The sequence below is a fragment of the Furipterus horrens genome, unplaced genomic scaffold, assembly GCF_987537825.1.
Source record: "Furipterus horrens unplaced genomic scaffold, mFurHor1.1.pri manual_scaffold_2, whole genome shotgun sequence".
Taxonomy (NCBI): Eukaryota; Metazoa; Chordata; class Mammalia; order Chiroptera; family Furipteridae; genus Furipterus; species Furipterus horrens.
Genome location: NW_028327172.1, coordinates 185,928,710 through 185,949,932, shown reverse-complemented (window position 1 = coordinate 185,949,932; position 21,223 = coordinate 185,928,710).

The following is a 21,223-nucleotide window of genomic DNA, read 5'->3' as shown; positions in this document are numbered from 1 at the left end:
TTGCTCACCCTTCTGGAGGCTGGAAGTCTGAGACAGGGCGCCAGCATGAACAATAAGGGCTCTCTTTTGGGTTGCAGACTTTCTGTGGTGCCCTCACAGAGCAGAAGAAGCCAGGGAGCTCTCAAGCACCTCTTTTATAAGGGCACTAATCCCATTCATGAGGGCTCCACCCTCATGACCTAATCACCTCCCAAAGGCCTCACCTCCTAATACCACCACATTTCGGTATTAGGATTTCAATATAGGGATTTTGGAGGGACACGGACATTCAGACCATAACACCAAGGGAACCTGTATTTCAAAAAGATAACAATATAGTCATGATGTCTTTGTAGAAGGTTGCAGGGAGGGAAATAAACATATTATTTATCTCTGATGTACTTATATACATTTTTGCATTCATGTAATAAATTACTTGGGGTATAATGCAAGTTGCCCTAGATCCAACAACTACCAGATGGCTGATTTGGATTCAGACTCATGCTGGCTGACTTCAGGCCATTCCTCCTCGCCTAACCACACTGGGATCTGCTAAAGAAATGCGCAAGGCCCTAACTGGTGAGGGTCAGTTGGCTGGGTGCTGTCTCACAAAGTGAAAGGTCGCCAGTTCGATTCCTAGTCAGGGCACATGCCTGGGTTGTGGGTTCAGTCCCTGGTCGGGGTGTATACAAGAGGCAAAACGATCTATACTTCTCTCTTACATTGATGTTTCCCTCCTTCTTTTTCTCCCTCCCTTTCTCCCTCCCTTTCTTTCTCCCCTCCCCTCTCTCTAAAAATAAATAAATAAAACCTTTTAAAAAAATGTGCTAGAAGGACACCCTGAAACATGCTGAGGCTGCAGAGTGGCCAGGGAGTCTGGGGTCAGTCAGGAGGCCAACTCTCTGGGCCACAGAGCCTGGGTCACCACCTCGGAGGGACAATTCTGTCTGTTCTACCCTGTAGGAAGGAAGCTAAAGAGAGGGCGCCTGAAAGGAGCAGACAGCTTGGAAGCCAACAGCTCTAGGAGAGGAGCCTTACAAACAGCTGGGCAGTCTGGCCAAGAACAACAGGAAGCTCCCAGCCACACCCCAGCTCGCTGGAGCTCTGGCCTGGAGACCGGGGTTATTTTCTCTAAAGGGCCTTCTGCAGATGTTACATAAACAAGACCTCCATTGACTTCAGTTGTGGGCCTGCCCTAACATAGCCCACAGGCTTCCCCCCAATTCTACAGTTGATTCTCCATCCCTCCAAGTCCCAGGGGGGATGAGCTGCTTCCCTACGAGGCCACACAAGCACACACACCCACCCCACAGGATCCCCAGGAGGTGGCCCAAGGCAGTTAAAGGCAGGGCTCCTTTGTTTTCCCTGGCAGATCTGATGCAAGGCATTCCTCTAAGACCTTTGATGGCTACTGGGCCAAGGGACTTGTCTCCCCTCATAAGGGAGGCAGGAAGCAGAGTCCCAGTGAGAGCAGTGGGCCTGAGAGAGCTGACTCTCTCTGTCTCTCTATTTCTGCTACCTTTGTGTAATAGATGGAGTTTGAGTGAGATTCCCAGAGCAAACTCTCCAGGTAAGAGCATGAGGTTTCCTTGTCAGGGTTTTGGGGGTGGGGGAAGGGGTGGCAGACTAGGATTGAACTTGATTTAGTGATTGAAGACTCTGCTCCTGTACATTTCCCTGACCCCATTTATAGCTCATCTTCATTTTGCAGAAAACTATTCCACTTGTGGACATCTGGAGAGTCCCTGAGCTATGACAGAGCATGGAGTCACCCCGGCTTTACCCCTTCCACACAGGTTCCTGAAAACTGTTTACAATCCATGCCCTGCCCCCAATAGCTACCTGCACTGCTGCAGAATCTTAACTCATATAAAGAAAAAGAACATCAATAACGAACAACATATTTATGTTAAATACTTACTATGTGCCTGATATTATGCTAAGCACTTTATGTATTTTATTTTATAATTCCCATTAAACAGTCCTATGAGATAGGTATGACTACTATCTCTGGATTACAGGAGAGTACATTGCAGTTAGAAAAACAGTAGGACTTGTCAAAGCAGCAGTGGAGGCGGAGCGCAGACATGGTCTGTCGGGCTAGTTCTTGTTTCTTAGCCACTGTATCACACACCCTGGGAAAAAGTCGGTGGGTCTTATAGAGCCTCTTTTCCACAGTCTTTCCTCATTCAAAGTCCAAACTGCTGTACCTGTGCACCTGTTATCAATATAATTGAACATATTACATTGATCAATGAATTCTTTAATCAGTATTTACTGAGTACATTCTCTGGGGAAAATGTTGTTTGAGTCCATACCTGGAAAAAAAAAAAAAAAGAAAGAAAGAAAAAGAAAAGCATGGTATATAATATGGGAATACTTAGTTGTTATTTTGTTAACAGTTGTGCTTTAGTTGTGAGAGTGTCTTGTGTTCTTCCTGGGTTGGAGACCCCCAAACCTGGTCTCCAGTCAGGATGGAGAAGGCCTGCAGCCTAGAGAAGGAAGAGTGGGAAGCAGTGGGAGTATAAGGAGAGCTGGGAGAGACCTCATAGGACCCACATGAAAGGTCCCCACGCAAGCCGAGGGGCCTGAGCCAGGCTGTAGAAATCCAGCAGGGATAATGGAACTTGGAAAACCCTGGCATTCTGAGGCATTTAGTTCAGATCCAGCTCTCTTTCTCTGGTGGCCTCTGTGAGGCTGACTGGTTCCAGGGTTGCTCTTGGTTAACCCTCAGGCTTGAGGCAACTTTGCCCTTAGACTGACTCAAAGCCTTAATTCGTCTCTAGAAAAAAGCCCCACCTCTCTGGGTTCCTACAGTTTTAGTCTTTATTCATTTGTTTTGTCCATTTATTCATTCCTCCATCCATCCTAGAAACGTTTCTTGAGCATCTACTATGTGCTCATACTGGGCACTAGGAATACAGAGGTGCACTTAAAAAGCAATGCCACGCAGTCTTGCCTTCCAGGAGTTCAAGTTCTAATGCGGAGAGGACAAAATAATCAGTTACAGCTCAGGATGATAAGGGCAGCAATAAATGTCCTCTCGGGCCATGAAAGCCCAGGGTGCAGCTCTGACTCAGCCTTTGTGGGAGGCGCCGGCGGTGTGTGTGAGTGTCCCTGCCTGTGCCTGCACAGAGGGAAACTTGACGTTTCCTTCCGTGTGCAGCTCTGCACTGGAGCACCACTCCTGGCCTCTGCCAGCCCTTCATTCATCTCCCCAGGGGGTGAGGGGTGACTTCTCTGATCTGTGAATTCATAACAGGGGGACTCAGTCATTCCCTGGTGGAACCATTGCCTTCTGCTCCTCTGTGCTATATAAACTTCACAGGGGTAGCCTTTGCTAGGAAGATGCTACTTGGGACTGGGTAAGTTCAGCACAGAAGGAGAGACTAGGAAGCCCATGTAGCTAATATATTTAAAGCTACGTTCTCCAACCCAGCTGTTATCAGTGCAGACCATGGAGATACTGTGGGTTCCACTCCAGACCACTGCAATACAGCGAGTTTCACAGTAAAGGGAGTAACACAAATTTTTTTTCTCAGTCCATACAAAAATTATATTTACATGATACTATAGTCTAGTAATAGCATTATGTCTAAAAAAATACTTTATTGCTAAAAAATGCTAACCATCATCAGAGCCTGTTGGAAAAAGGGTGCCTATATATAGACCTGCCAATACAATATTTAAGAAATGCAATGAAGCAAAGCACAATGAAATGAAATATGTGTGAGTTGCCATTTTGCTCTCCATTTGCCTGACTCCTGTGACAGGGAAGAAACATGTTATTTATGGCGCCTCCTCAAATCCCAGCATGGACAATGTTTACGTTACGTCTGGGGCGGGGGGCGTGTACAAGTGTGTGACAGGGATGGACTCGCCATTCTGGCTCAGCTGAGAGTCATCTTCACTCGTGTGCAGAACTGAGACCAGAAGAGTCCTGAGATCTGTAGAGAAAAGAGGTGCCTTTTCAGAAACCTCCATTGCCTTATCTTGTGCTTTAGAGCTTTCTCTTTCCTCCAGCTCTGCAGCAAGAGGAAAGAGAATACAGGAGAAAAGAAGCAAATCTAGACTGTCCTTTTTTAAGACTCTGTAGGAGTTCAGCAAAGGCCACAAACAGCCTTTGGTCCAAGGCTGGAGTTCATACTGATGTCGCAGATAAGACTCTCCAGATAGCCGCCTGCTTTCCTTTTGGTCTGTCTGTACTTAGAAGGACGCTTTCTGTAAATGTGTTTTGGCTTGCCTTTCTGGAACACTTTGCCCTGTTGTTTCTCATGTTTGTTGACTTCCTGCAGAGCTGAACTTGGGATCATATTTGTCCTTAGAAGAAAACACTATAACCATAGTATCTTGTACCTCTTGGAAGGCTAGTCAGGATTACTGCCTTTTTTTTTTTTTTTTTTTTTTTTTTAAGATGACAAGTTACTGGGATGCACAGAGGGTAAACCACCCAAAAAGGATTTGGAAAAAACCCAGAGGGTCCTGCTTATATACCCCCTTTGTATTTTTCACATCAGACAATGCTGATTCCTCATTGATTGTATCAGTTGGTTCCTCAATTGATAACTGGGTTGGTTCTCTTCCAGATTTTTAACACCAAAAACTTCAGCGTGACTAACCGCCCAGTAGAGGGAGCTATATTAAACAAGTTTCCCAAGCTGAAGGATAAAGTACTTTCACTTGGCCAAGCACAGGTGGCCCTGGCTATAGCTTGGAAGCTCCATCTATCAATGGGGTGGTTGCCTAGTCAAAAGCTTTGAGCCAGAGCAAAACTTTTGCAAGGTGGTATCTTGGGTTTTTGTGGGCTGCCCAGGACTGTGCATCTTGCTTCCATCAGCAGAGCTGGGTTTTGGCTCACGGTGACAGCTGCCACAATTAGACAGGCTCGCAGACTCCACAAATATGGGGAGGGTGATGGGCAGTTCCGCTGACCTTGCACTCACACACCAGGCAGGACTGTTCATGCTCACGGTCTCTGGAGATAGATTCTGTGTCAGAGAAACCTTTAACGTAGGGGATTATTAGCAACAGGTTTTAAAGCAGTGGCTCAGAAGGAGATGCAGTAATAGGAAAATTTTGCAAAAGTGTTTGGAGCTTGTATTCACCTAATCGACCTAGCTTTCTCTGGGGCCTTGAACTGGACTAAATTCAAATCCCAGGCAGTTCTTGGTCAAGACCTTCATTGAATAAACCTGTTATCTAGGCTATTATGAAGCGTGGAAAATACAATATCAGGCAAATTTATATATGTGTATTTGGATTCATGTGAGAACAGGAATTATGAAAATTAATTGCAGGTCATGAAAGATACCTATGGCAGGAAATAAGGACTCAGTCACTCACAGGTTCAAAGTACACATAAATCTCTTTGGAAATAAGAAGAAACAAGATGATACATGAGGAGACTTGACCATGTATGTTTGCTTGCTAGGGCGGCCATAACAAACTACCACAGACCGGGTGGTTTAAACAACAGACAGTTATTGTCTTGCAGTTCTGGGGGCTGGACTCCAAGATCAGGTGCTGGCAGTGGCAGTTTTTCTGGGGCCTCTCTCCTTGGCTTGCAGATGACACCCTCTTGCTGCTTCTCCACATGGTTCTCTCTCTGTGCACCAGCACCCCTGGTCTGGTTTTCTTCTTATAAGACACCAGTCGTATGGGTTTAAGGCCTATCCTAACAGCCTCATTTTAACCTCATTAATCACATTTAAAGACCTTATCTCCAAATATGGTTACATTCTGAGGTACTGGGGGTTGTGACTTCAACACATGAATTTGGGGGGGGGGGCATGATTCAGCCCATAACACCACAAATGTCTGGGACAAAGAAATTGTACTAATTACTATAAATAGTGCAGGTCATGAAATCTTAGTGCTTAACACAATAAAATTTTTATTTCTCACTCATATCAATGTCCATTTTAGCCAGTTAGAGGCTGTGGGATGGCTGGACAAAATGTAGTCACTTAGGGACATAGCTGCCATCTTCAACGCATGTTGTGTCCAAGGGTGCATTGGAGAAGTTAGGAGGAAAGTGGGGAAAAGGCACATAACTTTTAGTGGCCATGACCCAGAAGTGACACATCACTGCCACTTACATTCCATCAGCAAGAGGCAGCCTACACCCCCACCTGGATGAAAGGGGTCTGGGAAAAGTAGTTTGTGTCTAAGCTCAGGAGGGGAAGTAGGTTGGGTGAACATCTAGTCAGTCTCTGCCACAGGAATGAAGCACCCTTGGCCAGTCTCAAGTCCAGAGATGGGCCAGTCGCTCTGCGGACTGGTGACCGGGTACCAGAAAGTCAAGCAAACATGCCTGAGGGTAAAGGCATTAAGGGACCCATCAAGATTCCCAAAGTCATAACAAAACCAGGTCTTCATTGGTGCTCCCCGACATTTTTCATGTCATTGAACACATGATAATGATAATTCTTGTACTGTGTATTAGACTATGGATGAGGCTATTCAAGGTGATGGTTCAGGAGGCTCCAACCACTCCAGGAGGCCACCTGGCCACCATGGAGCCTGAAGACCATATACCAGTAACCTGTTTGCATCATAGTACTATGCTGAGCCTTACAGGGTGGAATGTTGTGGTCTAGAGAACAGAGCAGGTGACATGTATTTCAGAAGTGTATTCCATGAAGACAAAACCTACTGCCACCATCATGGGATGAAACCCAAGAGGGAAACAGATGGTGTAAAAAGCCAAGGGAAACAGAATTTCCTGAAGGACTCTATAAGATGGTCAGGTGCAGAGACCACAGACTTTCCCTTCATCTGGAGTCCATATTCAGAAGGGGAGGGTCCCTCCTGGTAAGCAGGACTAGTTATGTTATACCTGTAGCCACACTTCTTTCTCTCTCTTGAAGTAATTAATGGGGGGGGGGTGACTAATTAATTAGATTTCAATACCAAAGAAATCCAGACATGGACATTAATACCCATCAGAAAATATAACAAAGGAGAAGAAAACAGAATGCAAGTCTTGAATATTTAGCATAGGCTCAGAGTTACAAAATACATATATATATATACACATGCTATCTCTGGTTTGGTTTAACTCATCTCCACTTTCAACTAACAAATATTTTGCTTTTTCTATTAAAAAATTCAACTGATGCTTACTGATTATGGGAAAACTTATTTAGATTACAACATGGTAGAGAGGCTGAAGGCCAATTAAAAAGCTCATATGTTTTTAACAGACTGAAGGAAACCAATCTGCATCCCTGTGACTACTGCACCATCAGGGAATCTTTGCAATGTTACTAACCATGGACATCTTACATTACTATTTGCAGGTAGCACTTAGAATGGATTTACAGTGTACTAGGAGATTAAATGGTGTTTTGCCTGAAAATCAGCTCTTTCATAGAAATTATTCTTGCTTTCCATGGAGTTATGAAAAATAAATAGGAGAAATCTGTTATGAAGATTTTTAAAGCAAACATAGCTTTCAGGATACTATCCCAATCCCTTTGTCATTTCCTTTCTCCATTTTCATCAAATATGGGAACGTTTAACCACACAGGATGTTGGTGGATTTGGAGAGTTGCTGAATTCTTGTATTTGAATAATCCACATTAAACACAAGCTGTTGTTTCATTAGCAAGTAAAGGATAAACATAATTTATGCTGAGTGGAATATGGAGGAGTCACGTCTCAGTCTAATGATCCTGGAACAAATGAATGATTCCAGCAGAAACCCAAGGAGAGAAGTATTTCCTGAGATTGGATCAGACCAAACCATTCACATATTAAATCTGTGACACCCACAAAATCCAGCTTCAAAGACCACTGAGCCCTGAGGTCTGTGCACCATTGGGAAAGCATGAGATGAGATTCGGTGGTACAAAGATAAACAATTTAATTTTAACAGTAACGTATTTAAATTAATGTTAGAAAATAATATGTTCTACAGATTTATACTATGCTTTCATCAATATTACCAAACGAGAATATTTAAATTATAAGAAGGGTGGCAATTAAAAATGTTAAGCATAGTTGAACCTCATTATTCATGGATTCTAAATTTATGAATTTACCTACTTACTAAAATTTACTTGTAACCCCAAAGTCAATACTCACATTGCTCTGGTGGTTATTTGCAGACAGGCAGAGTGGCAAAAAGTGTGGGCAGCCTGACATAAACGTTCCCAGCTGAGGTTGAACAAGGTGACTCCCTGCCTTCTTGTTTCAGCTCCCATTCTGTAAACAGGAGTCCTTTTTGTGGCCCTTTTAGTGCCAGTTTTTTGTTTTTTTGTTTTTTTTTTTTCATTTTTGTGCTTTTTGTTGGTGATTTTGCTGTCACAAGTGGCACCCAGGCAGAGTTCTGAGGCTCATCCCAGAGTTCCTAAGCACTGGAGGCTGTGATGAGCCTGCTGGAGAACAACATGAAATAGGTGCGCTAGATAAGCTTCCTTCAGGCATGAGCTGTGGGGCTGGCTGTTAGCTGTGAGTTCAGTGTTACCAAATCAATAATATATATATTTTTAAAGTGTCTTTAAAAAGAAACAAACCTAAAATAAGATTATGTGTTGATCCGTTGATGTCAAAGTTGCGATCAGATGCTCCCGGAAGCTTGCCCTATATTCCCTGAGGAGCCATGCCTCAGGATTTGCTAATTCAGTGCTAATTGACTGTGAGTAGTTGCAGAGGTGGCTGTGGCAGCCACCACCACACACCACCCAGACAGCCCTGTAAGGAAGGTCTTGCTGTCCAGTTGGGGGAAGCATGGTCAACAGATAGCCTTCAGCTGGCAGCTCCTTCAGGATCCCCCTCAGCTGCACTGAGCTGCCCAAGGTCACACCCTTCCCCAATCAGCCCAAGTTTGTTGGGGGTATCGAGGCTCCCACCATCTCTGACCCTCTGAGAAGCAACACCTGCTCCAGGCCCTTACTCCCCCTGATCCCCCACATTGGCTGAGGCTTTATGAACTTCCCTAATTCTGCTAACCCCCCCTTTTCCCTTCACAGGTGCTCATCCCTAATATATCCCAGCCTCTATCCCAGCTTCAGGTTCAGAAGAACCCAGCCTGCTATCATGGTTCCCAAACATGGCAAAATATAGAACAACACATTACTAAGATCCTCCCTCCCTCCTTCCTCTTCTGCACAGAGATCAGCCTACTTGCTCTCATGTTCCTGGTTCTGGACTCTTGGTCTATACCTAGACTCATACACTTGAGACCGTGAAGTCCAGGCCCTGCTCAAGGACCCATTTGAAGAGATGAATGGAAAAGGGCAGGGACTGAAATGCAGCTTGTGCTCCTCTCACCAAACCATGGTTCCTGCTGAGGAAATGTGTTGTTTGGAAGAAGGGGTGCCCATTCCAAACCTGCTCCCAGGAGTCATATGGTTAACAATGGCCAGAGTTGTCCTCCCCACTCCCATGTGGCTTGAATACCCCTTTTTCCACTCCTGCTCTCTGAACGTTGGCTCTCCTGAGCCATGTTAGCCTCGGCCTTCTCCTCTCAGCTCAGCATCTTCTATTGTTTGGGCTCCTTACTTGGGCCCAACCGCTAATCTCTTTCAGCTCCAAGAGGAGGAGGTGTGATAAACCAAAGACAAAAAAAATACTTCAATTTCTCAGCCTCTAAAAGCTTTTTTCTTTCCAATACAGTACTCATTCCAGCTAGCAACTATTAGAGCTGGCTCTCATTTTCATTCCCTCCCTGCCTCTCTAAATCGTTTGTTCTGCCAGCTTAAGTAGAGACAGCAGAACATCTCGCTGGGATGAGCTGCCAAATATCCAAGAGAAATTTATAAAAACAATAACTAATGTTTACTGGGACCAACTACTTATCAAACACTCTACTGAGTGTTTTACTTATTTTATCTCATTTAATCATCCTAACAGCCCTAAGAGGTTGGTTTTAATATTCCCATCTAACAAGTGAGGAAACACAGGCTTAGAGAGGTGATGTAATTTACCTCGCACCTAGGAATCTGCAGAGTGAGGTTTCAGATTCTGCAACTAGAGTTAGCTTTCTCGGGTGTAATGGCAGAGAAGGCAGAAAGAGCAGACAAACAGCAAGGAGAGCCAGGCAGACAGACTGCCTTCCCTATAGACTGAAAGGAGAATGGCACTCTCTTCTCCCCTTTAAAGGATTCAACTCAAGCCTAAAATGGAACCGGGATGAAGAGCTGAGCATTTTGAGCTTGGTTGGCTCCATCATAACCACGTGCCTAATAATTTATCATCCTTTAAAGACCATTTCCTCTGCACCTGCATCCAAAATGCATCCAGGATCCAGTGTTTTAAGGAAGGATTACTCAGACCCTCTATTTTGCTCTTCGTCAACCCATGCAGCCCACTTCTGAACCCTGTCACAGTTCATGGATCCCAAGGCCTCTAGAGAGGGTAGAAACAGAGAGGAATGAGGCAGGTGACTCCTGACCATGTGGCTTCTTGAAATCTCAGGGTAGGAAGTGAGACAAATAGTTGACATGAGGTTAAAGACTGATGTGTATTTCAGTTGTCAACAGTATCCTTTCCTCTGGGAGAAACACAAAATTGACAGCTGTCACCATTTCTGCTTGGACGTTTTGTCACGGCTTGAAGAGTCTCAGAAATAAGTTGGATCTCATCTCCAGATTCTTAGGGTTGAATCTTTTACAGAGGCATAGTAATGGGCAAGCAGATTCTCCTTTTATACTTCTCCAAGATTTATCAAGAAGACCAATTTCTATTGGTTAATAACCTGATTTATTAGCCCACCAATTAGAGACCTGAACAGATCTGAATTCATCTCTACGAATTCTGGCTCTGGAGCCTGGAGGCTAAGATCTCTGCTTTGGAGTCAAATGGATCTAAATTGAAATCCTTCTCTATCACTTATTAACTGTGTGACCTTAGATGAGTTACTTGATTTCTTTACAAGCCCCAAGTCCTCATCCCAAGTCGATATAATTGTATGTGTATCACTTCACTGTTGTGAGGATGCAGTGAGATTATGCATGTAAAGCACTTCAACTTACATGGTAACTCTTAGTAGAGAAATTCAACATAACATAAAAAACACTTATCTAGAACCTTAAAAATATTGTTAAGTGAAAGACGCCAGACACAAAAGGTCACATGTTGCATGGTGCCATGTATATTAAATGTCAAGAATAAGACATTTAATGTCTCTATAGAGACAGAAAGTAGATTAGCGATTGCCTAGGATTGGAGTAATGAGATTGACTGCTAGTGGGTGAGGTATTTCTTTGTGGGCTAACAAAATGCTCTGGAAATGGATAGTAGTGATAGTTGTAGAAATTTGTGAATATACTAAATCAAAACCACTGCATTCTACATTTCAAAAGAATAAATTTATGTATGTAGATTATATCTCAAAAATAGTTAATTGAAAAAACAGCTATTATGAGCTAAAACCATGGATTTTGAAGTTAATGTTTCATGAGCTCTCTCTACCTCTTCAGCATGGTGAGTAAAATAAATCATCATCTCACTGGAAGACTATCTCTTTCTTGGTAAATCTCTTGTTCTATGATACTTCACAATAAATGTCAACCCATTTCAGTTTTGACATTTGTGGGGAGCAGTAACACAAAGTTCTCTCAGCATTCTGTGAGAGACTGTTGAGCAGCCTGAATTTATCAGCACAAAGGGCCAAACTACCACCTTAGATCAGGAGGTTCTCTGCATCTCAGCTCATCCAGGAGATGTTCCAGGTGGGAAACAAGATGTTTTCCCTCCATCTGGGATGGAGAAACAGAGGCAGGAAAAGGAAATGAAAATCTATTGGGTTAACTGTGACTATTTTGATGTATCATAGCCATTGGTTCTAACTGAAGATTTGTGTGTGTGCATGTGCATGTGTGTGCATGCGTGCGTGTGTGTGTGTGTGTGTGTGTGTAAGTGTAAGGGAGAAGGGGGAACTTTGCCGAAAGGGAACAGGGAGGAGTTTTTGATGAGTCAGTGCCTATTGCCAAACTGGAGTGGACTAATTCTGGAATTTCATTGAGCATATTCACTTCCAAAGTATAATTTTAAAAATACACAGTGTTTTCAGCTTCACATCTCAGACAGGGTTGTCAGCATTGCTTAGGGACAATTTCTTTCTGTGTGAGTAAGGTTACAAGATTTTGATAAAAATTGTTTCTTCACTATTTGGAATGTCTGAATAGATTTGTGGCATTTCATTTTGCTTTAAAACATGATTAAATATGCTTTAAAAATCAAAGACTTCTGTCTGGTTTTTAAATTTCTTCCAGATTTATAGCTGGTTAATATTATATGTCATGCTGGGTTTTTTTTTTTTTGTTTTGTTTTCTTTTTTTGTTCAATAAAGCCAACTGAGATTCTTTCAAAGAAAAAAAAAGATTTATAAAAGAGAAGGAATCATTTGTATACCACATTAAAACCTCAAGAATTTTACCAAAATCTTTATCAGGAATATTTAACTTTTTAAATTTCTGTTGGAACTTCTAGGTGGGAGGAACAGAGCAGTGGGAGGAACAGACCACATGCCACATGAATGCAGTACAACATGGAGGGTGAACTTGAGTAGGTTCTTCTTGGACCACCATGGATTCTCTGGATTATTTTATTCCCTTCGTTTTTATAGAGACTGTACTGTCTATCCTATGCTATGTACTAACAAGCTTCAAGAGACTAAGCAGTGTATCTTAGTCAGCTGGAGCTACTATAACAAAATACCATAGGCAGGGCGACTTAAACAACAGAAAGTTATTTCTCACAGTTTTGGAGGCTGAAAATCTAAGTCCAAGGTACCAGGTAAGTAAGTTCCTGGTAAGACCCTCCTCTTTTTCTGGTTTGCAGACAGCTATTCATGCCTCCGCCTCTTCATAAAAGGAAACGAATCCCATCATGGGGCTTCATGCTCATGGCCTCATCAAAACCTAAATACCTACCAAAGTCCCCATCTCCAAATCCCATATTCTGGGTGGTGGGAGGGACATGAACATTCATTTCTCCTCACCACAGGGGGAGGAGAAATGTTCTCACATGGATGACCTAAAGCAGCAAATAATAGGTATCATTTATTGACCATTTGCTATGTCTAGTCAAACTGCCGGGAATTTCATATACTCTTCACAAAAGCCAATGAAGTCTCTGTGATAGTTTTCATTTCAAAAAGGAGGAAACTGAAGGCTTGGAGGTTAAATAACTGGACCAAAGGTCAAAGGACGAGGATGTGGTTTGTCCAAAATGTGAACAAGTTCTATTTGGCTCATGTTTTTGACTATGCCAGAAAAAAATATATATCTGTCATGGGGACTTGCAATCGTGAAACTGGGGTAATATCCTGTTTCCAGAATCTTCCACTGATTAGTTTCCATATATTTAGATGTGGTCTCCCTTTAGCAGTCTGATTAAACCGCTCCTTCTAATGTCTACCACTCATGAGTGAGGCAATGCCCAAGTGAGAACACTGAAAGTTAGTAAAGATTCTCCCTTCTCAGCCAGCACATCACTAAATTGAGTTCTAGAGGTTCTACCCCTTCTGTTTCCTTTTGATTCATTTCCTCTAATTCCATATCAGAAGTTCACTATTTCTTTGCAGTAATAACAGGCTCATAACTGCTTTACCTGACTCTAGTCTTGCCCATCCAATCCGTGCTTCCCAAAGATGTTTTCACTCCCAAGAGTAATTTTTGAAAAATGTGAATTCAATCTTTTTCATCTGCTACTAAAAATATCCACTTTCTTTTCATTGCTTCAGCATAAAGTTCAAGTTTCTTAATATTGCTTATAATGACTTTACTGTTTTGGCTTTATCTGTTCAGTTTCAATTACCATGCAATACTCCCTGGATCAAGATTATGTTTGGTTACACATGACAGAAAATAAGAGTGATGCAAACTATAAAAAGCTGATTTTTCCCCAAATGGCAAGTACATTTTTCTAACTATACAAAATCCAAGTTCTTTCTGTGTTACTCTTCCACTTTGTTCACCATGTAGCTTCCATGTCATTGGCCAAGATCACTGCTTGAAGTCCAGCTCTCAGATCCACACTTTAACCTACAGGAAGGAAGAAGGAACAAAGAAAGTCTTGCCTTTCCCTTGATGGTTTCTTTCAAGAAGTTCCACTTAAGAACTTCCATTTAACCTCCATGTAACTTTGTTACATGGCCACACTTGCTGCAAAAGAGACTGGAAAAGGTAGTCATTGTTCGTGCTGACCATATGTCCTGCAATCAACTGGGAGTCCTGTTACCAAGAAAATGGGAATAAAAGAATCAGGCACAACTAGTAGACTCCGATCTGTTCACTTTTAACTATTCGCAGCAGTCTCTGCAGAAGCTGTTCCTTCTGCCCTTGGTGTGCATCTCACCTGTGCACCTCCCTAAGAACACTTACAATACACCAGATGCATGGATTTCCTTTGTGCCTCTCCATTAGCCAGAGAATTTCTTGGAGACCATGGACAACCATCTGATACCTGAGTTCCAGGATTTGGGTCTTTTTCTTTAAATAGATTATTCTATTTTTCTTAATTGTAGAAACAACCATAGATGTCTGAGAATGTAGACACAGGTTATAACTGCGCATGAAACATGCATTGCAAGACTATCCTAACCTCAGATACAGAGACTTGTTTGAGGAAGTGATAGTTGAGCTGAGACCAGAATTAGGAGAAGGAGCTAGTCATGCAACAGAGAGAAGAGCCTTCTAGGCAGAGAGCTCAGTGAGGACAAAGGCCTTGAGTTGAGGCAGGAAGGCATTTTCAAAGACAAAAGGAAGCTGTGTGGCTGGAGAGCAGCAAGTAAGAGAAAGAGTGGGAGGAGCTGTTATGAGAGCAATGGGAGGAACAGACCACGTGCCATGTGAAGGCAGCACAACGTGGAGTTTACAAGTATGGGCTCTGGAACAGGCCACTTGAGTAACACATGGTTCTACCATTTACTGGCTGGGAGACCCTGAATACGTTACTTTGTACAACGCCTGAAACAACGCAAGCATTGTTTACACCTATATACCTGCTTCTTCCAACGTGTGTTGAGCTTCTTGCCACTCCTGTCTTTCCACCGTCTTATACCCAAACCTAGACTCCTATCACCACCATTCCCTCTACATCCAGTTAGTTGCTTTCTCAGTTAGAATTAGGTCCAACTGTATATAACAGAAAGCTCAAAATACATCAAGTTAAATGTAGAAAACTTATTTTTCTTTCAAGTAGAAATCCCAATGTAGGCAAGCTCAGGTTGAGATGGTGGCTCTGTGGATGTAGAGATGCTGGTCCTTCCATCTTTCTTCTTCATCATCTTTGACTCTGGCATCGTACAGTTGTTGTACATGAATTTCAGCCATCATATCCACATTCCAGAAAGATGAAAGATGGAAGGAAGGACAAAAAGGTATACTCTTTTTTAAAACTTGTCCTGAAACTCTATCCAGCTATCTGGCTGAAATTATTCACATGGCCACACTTTTCCAGAAGAGGGACTGGTTCATGTCATTTTTTCCAGCTTGGCACATTGCACAGAGTTCAACTACTAAGAAAGAATTCTATCTGGATTCTTAGGATAGGTGCATCTTGTTTCTCATTGCCCAAATGCCAACCCAGACTCATTCTTAGTCTCCTAGGCCATTCCTCATGGACTCTCTGCTTACAGCTTTCTATCTTCAATCCATGTTATACATGAGTGGTCTCCAGTGGCTCCCATTTGCATCAAGCAGAGCCCACTAACTAGTGTTTCACAAGCCGAATCCAGCTTACAGTCATATTTTGATTGACCTTCATAGTATTTTTTTAAATTGAATTACTTATCACAATTTAACACACCTAAAATCTCTAAAATCCTATATTTCCTTCTTTGAGAGGAGAGGCTCTGAGCCCACATCCCTGTGGCAATAACTACCTATGGCTGAGAAATCACTCACTAATTTCAATAATTTTGGAATTTTCAATTTGTCCCAGCCTCCACTCTTCCTCTTATCTCACATCCAGACTACAGTATTCCCTCACTTATCGTGGGTATTACATTCTAGACACACGCTCCCCACCGCGATAGGTGAAAATCCGCAAAGTAGGAACCTTACATTTATTTTAGTATTTATATATATTTTAAGGCTTTATAAACCCTTCCCACACACGTATAAACCGTTCCCAGTCCCTTATTAACCTTTTCCACACTTTTATAAACACTACTTATGTTCTTAAACATATTCTACACTCTTAAACCTATGTAACTTTTACAGCATACGTATACAGTTCCACAAAATCCCACGATATAGTAAAAAATCTGCGATAAACAAATATAATATTTTTAAAAATCCCACGATACAGTGAAGCCATGATAAGTGAACTGCAATATAGAGAGGGACTACCATACTTCCCTAATTTAAATTTATGACTATCCTTGGGAACCATTTGAGTTTGGGAGTCTTGACTGAAAGAAGAAAAGCTAAAACTCCTTGTCTTCTGTCCAAGATCCTTCCTTGATCTGGCCTTAGCTTGCTCTTCCAGCCTAACTTCTCACTCTTCCCTTCCCATGGTCCAACACTCTCCATGCTGTACCTCTTGACCATAAGCTCTGTGAGACCAGAGACAATGTCTGTTTTGTTCATCGATCAATTCCCAGCACCTATAATGGGGCCTAGCTAATAATGAATTGTTAAATGAATCAATGAATCAGTATTTCTATTTTGCCACCTCCTTGTTTATGCTCATGTTCCTACTCCCTAAAATGACCTTTCCTCATGTCCACATAATAGGAGCTTACCCATACTTCAGAGGCAAACACCCTTCCTTTGTGAAGCCTTCCCTGACCCACTTGCTGAGAGTAACTTTCTCCTTCTCTGAACTACAAAATCCTAGTGTTTTTAGAAATCATGGAGCTTCCAGGCTATATCCTGAAGTGCCCAGGGCTTCCATATTCAGGAAGGGAACCAGGATGGCCTTTGAGGTAATATGCCAGGTTACTCTGAGCTGTGTTCAGAGGGGAGTGAGAGAAAAGGAAGATCGGAGGCCATGGAAGCAGTTCAAGCCAGAAATGATGGTAACTTTGGCTCGGGGTTGGCAGGGGGGATGGAAAGAACTGAATGGATCTGAGAGATTATTGGCACGTAAGACTGTCAGCGCTTTATGATATAGTGGAAAAGCAAAGAAAAGGGACATTTCAAAAGTGACTATTTGATTCCTAGCTCAAGCAAGAAAAGAATAATACTATCACTTCTGAAAGATAAAATATTTAAGGAGAACCAGGTTTTGTGGTTTAGTTTGGCCTTATTAATTTCGAAGACCTTTGAGGTAGTCAACTTCAGATGTCAAGTAAGATGTAAGATGTATGGAACTGAAACTCAGGAAAGCTAATGGGCTGAGTACACATATTTGAAAATTATCAGAATTATCAGTTGCTGAAACTCTTTCTAGTTATGTTTGCTGAATGCCAAGGGAGATAGTGTAGAATAGAAGAAGAGAATGGAACTCATGGCCAAGTCTTGGGAATCTAATACAAAAGATAGGAAGAAGTTGTTGAGCCTACAAAGAGGTAAAGAGGGAGCATCCAAAGATCTAGGAGCAAACCAGATAAGGATTGTATTGGAAAGCCAAGAAAAAGAGTCACTCAGGATGGAAAGAGTGATATGTTGGTGAGAGGTTAAAAAAGATGAGAACTGGAAACATCCACTGATGTAGCATTGTGTGTGTCATGGGTGACCTCTGAAGGAGACATTTGGAAGACTGGTAGGAGGATGCCAACTGGAGAGTGTTGGCTGAGAGATGAGGGAAGGGAGACAGTGAGCATAGCTGTGGCACCCTTGAGGCTAGATTTAGTGATGTGGATATTAAGGGTATTCCTGTGATGTGACTGAAAACATCTATTGGGTTTAGCAATATAGAGGTGGTATGTGTCCTTAGGGAGAGGCAGCCATTGTGTGGGAGTATTAGGATTGGAAGACAGGTTAGAGGTGTTGAGGAGTGACAGGAAGAAAATGGAGAATGAAAATGATGTAGCCTTATAATAAAAACTGGCTTCACTCTCCATTGTTTCTCTGCCTCCACCTGCATAAGTGCTTACCTGGAGTTTCATTCACCCCTGAGCCTCCCCAGCAAAAGACGGACAGGTGGAAGCAAGGAAGAGAAGATACAGTGTGTGAAGAAATGCTTCAGCCTCTTTCTCTATCCCAAAGACAGCTAATGCATTCAACTTTTTTGATAGAGACCATACCTCCTATATTGAGTTTCTTCATTTGAATGTATACATTTAAATGATCTTAATGTTATACCTGAGGTCTACTGATGACTTACAGAGTTCAAAAGAATTTCCTGTGTAGCCCAGGGGCATCCCTGTGTGGATTCTAAGAAGGATGAAGAGTTCAAGAAGTGAAAGCACTCACAGAAGAAAGAAGAAATTCCCTGTGCATTCCAGGAGGGATAGTGTAGCTTGCTGCTAGGTTTCAGGATTCTGTCTATCAGAAGTGAGTCAGAGAGAGAGCTCTTGAACCTTCACACTTACTTGTAACAGTAGGGGAAAGGGTATTCAAATTACACAGATGGTGGTGAAATGCAAAAAAAAAAAAAAAGTAAATATTGACAACTGGATTTTATTTTTCTATTAAAATCACTTAACCAAATCCCTAATGACTAAGTACCTAATCCTGTTACAGAGCAAAAGGGGGTTCTTTCATGTAGCGCCTTGGTGTAAAACCCAACAGCTAGCATTGAGGAAAACAGGTCTTTATTTACAATATTCCAACCTGGGAAGGGCAGTGAGCACTTCAACTCAGAGCCCTGTTCTCCCACAGGACCCAACACCTCCCTTGTTCCCCAAAAGGCTAGAAGCCAAAAACATGCTCAGAAGTTCCCATCCCTTATCTGTCAGCTGTCTCCTTCAGGATCTGGGGTACGATGTCATCAGCCTCCATATAATAGTCCAGGAAAACATGTGCCATGTTGCACTGGATCATGCACACATGGTTCTCTCTCTGCCCTTTCAAAGCTCCATGGAGTTCTCCTCTGCCCTCCTTGCAAACCACATGGATCTCCTCTCTTCCTCTCTCCAAAATGGTTGGTGTCCATTTTTAAATCCCTGATTGTGTCTGTGATGCAGTGGGCATGGTAGCCAGTTCTGACCATTCACAGGACCTTGCGCAGGCTCTGTATGCTCTTTCTGCACCATTCTATGGTCAAAACCCCTCCCATTTCCTTGGGGCCTTGGAAGAACCAAATTCATTTGCATAACTGAGACACTCAGCTACTAGCCATAGTCATGCAAAGGCATCTCAAAAGCTGTTCCCCTTTCCCCATCCCCCAACCGGAAGGCTCTGGGGATCTTTGGAGACCCCCACTATGTAACAATTCTACTATCAAAACTTCATTGAGTTTTATGCAATCTGATTTTCACAGCAAAAGATTTTTTAAAAATAAAATATTTAATGATCACCTGGGCATTGGAGAGACCTTAAAGTTTAAAAGATACAGGTGAGATTATTTTAAGAATATATTGTAATTGACTGAATATATCCAAAATACTATCATTTAAATATGTAATGAACATAAAAACATATTAATGGGATATTTCACATTCTTTTGTTCATACCAAGCCTTTGAAACCTGGTGTATATTTTATATTTATAGTGCTCCCAAATTGAACTAACCACATGTCAAGTACTCAATAGCCACACGTGGCTAGTGGCTTCTCTATTAAACACACAAAAAAATCACACACAATAAGAATCCCATTTAATTCAGAAATAGGGAACTCATATTTATTGATCCACTGGCTGGCCAATTTACATGCGTCATATAATTTACTGCTCACCACAGTTTGGCCACGTAGATAGTATTATCCCCCTTTTGGGAGGGGAAAACAGAGGCTTGAAACAGTTAAATAAATTGTGCTTCACCAAGAAGTGCCAGGGCCAGGTTTTATCTCAAGCTTGTGCTTTTCTTAACACACAATGTCGCTTCCTTTGCAATATAATCAATTACAATCCCCAAGTCCTTGACTGATATCATGATGTTCATTCAAGACACACATTCACAGTAAGAACAGCTATGGTATAAGGCCACCAAATATTAAACACTCCAGAGAGCAAGAAGAAAGGAAAAGGAACACCCCATCAAATCTTGGTTCTTGTTAAATGAGAGATGTGTTAGCCAATCTGAGAGCACATTTTATTCAGTACCTTTCTTATATAATAAACATTATGGTGGGAAAAAGGAAGCACACAAAATTACTTGGCCTGGCCTACCCCTGCACCTCTACCTTCCTCATTCTCTCCCATGAAAATTTTTATTTCCTGACATGCTCTTTCCTGGCACATCTTTGTGCACAGCCTGTTCCCTCTGGCTGGAAGATAGTCCTTTCCCCTCTCTGAGTGATTAACGCCTCATCCTTCACGGCTTGGTTTTAAAGTTACTTCCTCTGGAATGCCCTCCATGACATCCCAGGCAGAGTTGATCATTTAGCCTTTTATGTTTTCACAGCATCTTTCTATCAGATCCCTGATGCAATTTCTTTCTAAGTCTATTTCCCGAGAGTATGTGCTCCCAGAGGCAAGGAGAATACCTCAGTCAATATTAGTTGAGTACGTGTCTAACTCAGGTAGCAGCTAGGCACTCCTGGCCCTTCAACTCTAGAGAAGATTGATTCAAGTCCTAATTCTAGACATACCTAATCTACTCCTGTTTAATTATTGACTCAAATCTAATTCCTAATCTAATTCTGTAGATTAGGAAAACCTAAAGCACTTCCCAAGGGCTCTCCAAATTCTGGCAGAAGTTTTGAGTCTTACAGTTAATTCTGTTCTGACATCCTGACTTCATCAAAATTTGCTCTTCTCCATCTCTTATAGCTACTTCTTCAATTTTGCTCTGGCATCAGCCCCTATATAACAGACAGTTTCTTCTCTGTGATTCTTTCTCTGCCACAAGAGCAACCATAAATCAGGGCACTTCACTGAAGACGGACGGGGTGGTCACAGAGTGGGATGACATTGCATACCACAGGGCAAACAACTGAAAATCATGCATTCGATCTTTCTGCAACCCTGTCACCACCCAATGTTACATTTCTACCTCTTAAAAACTTCCCAGTTCCTCTTTCTCCAATCCATTTTCTGCCACCCACTCTGCTTCCCCCTCCATACACACACACTTGCCTTCCCCTACACCCCTGAAGCCCATATCCAACATTCTTCTCATTTTCCCGTATAAAATGTGCATCTTTCCCTTTCTGCTCAGTCTCCTCCAGATACATATGCCTCAGGGATTTTCCAACCCAACAATTAACAAGATGGGTTCTCATGCAAAGACTGACCTAGGA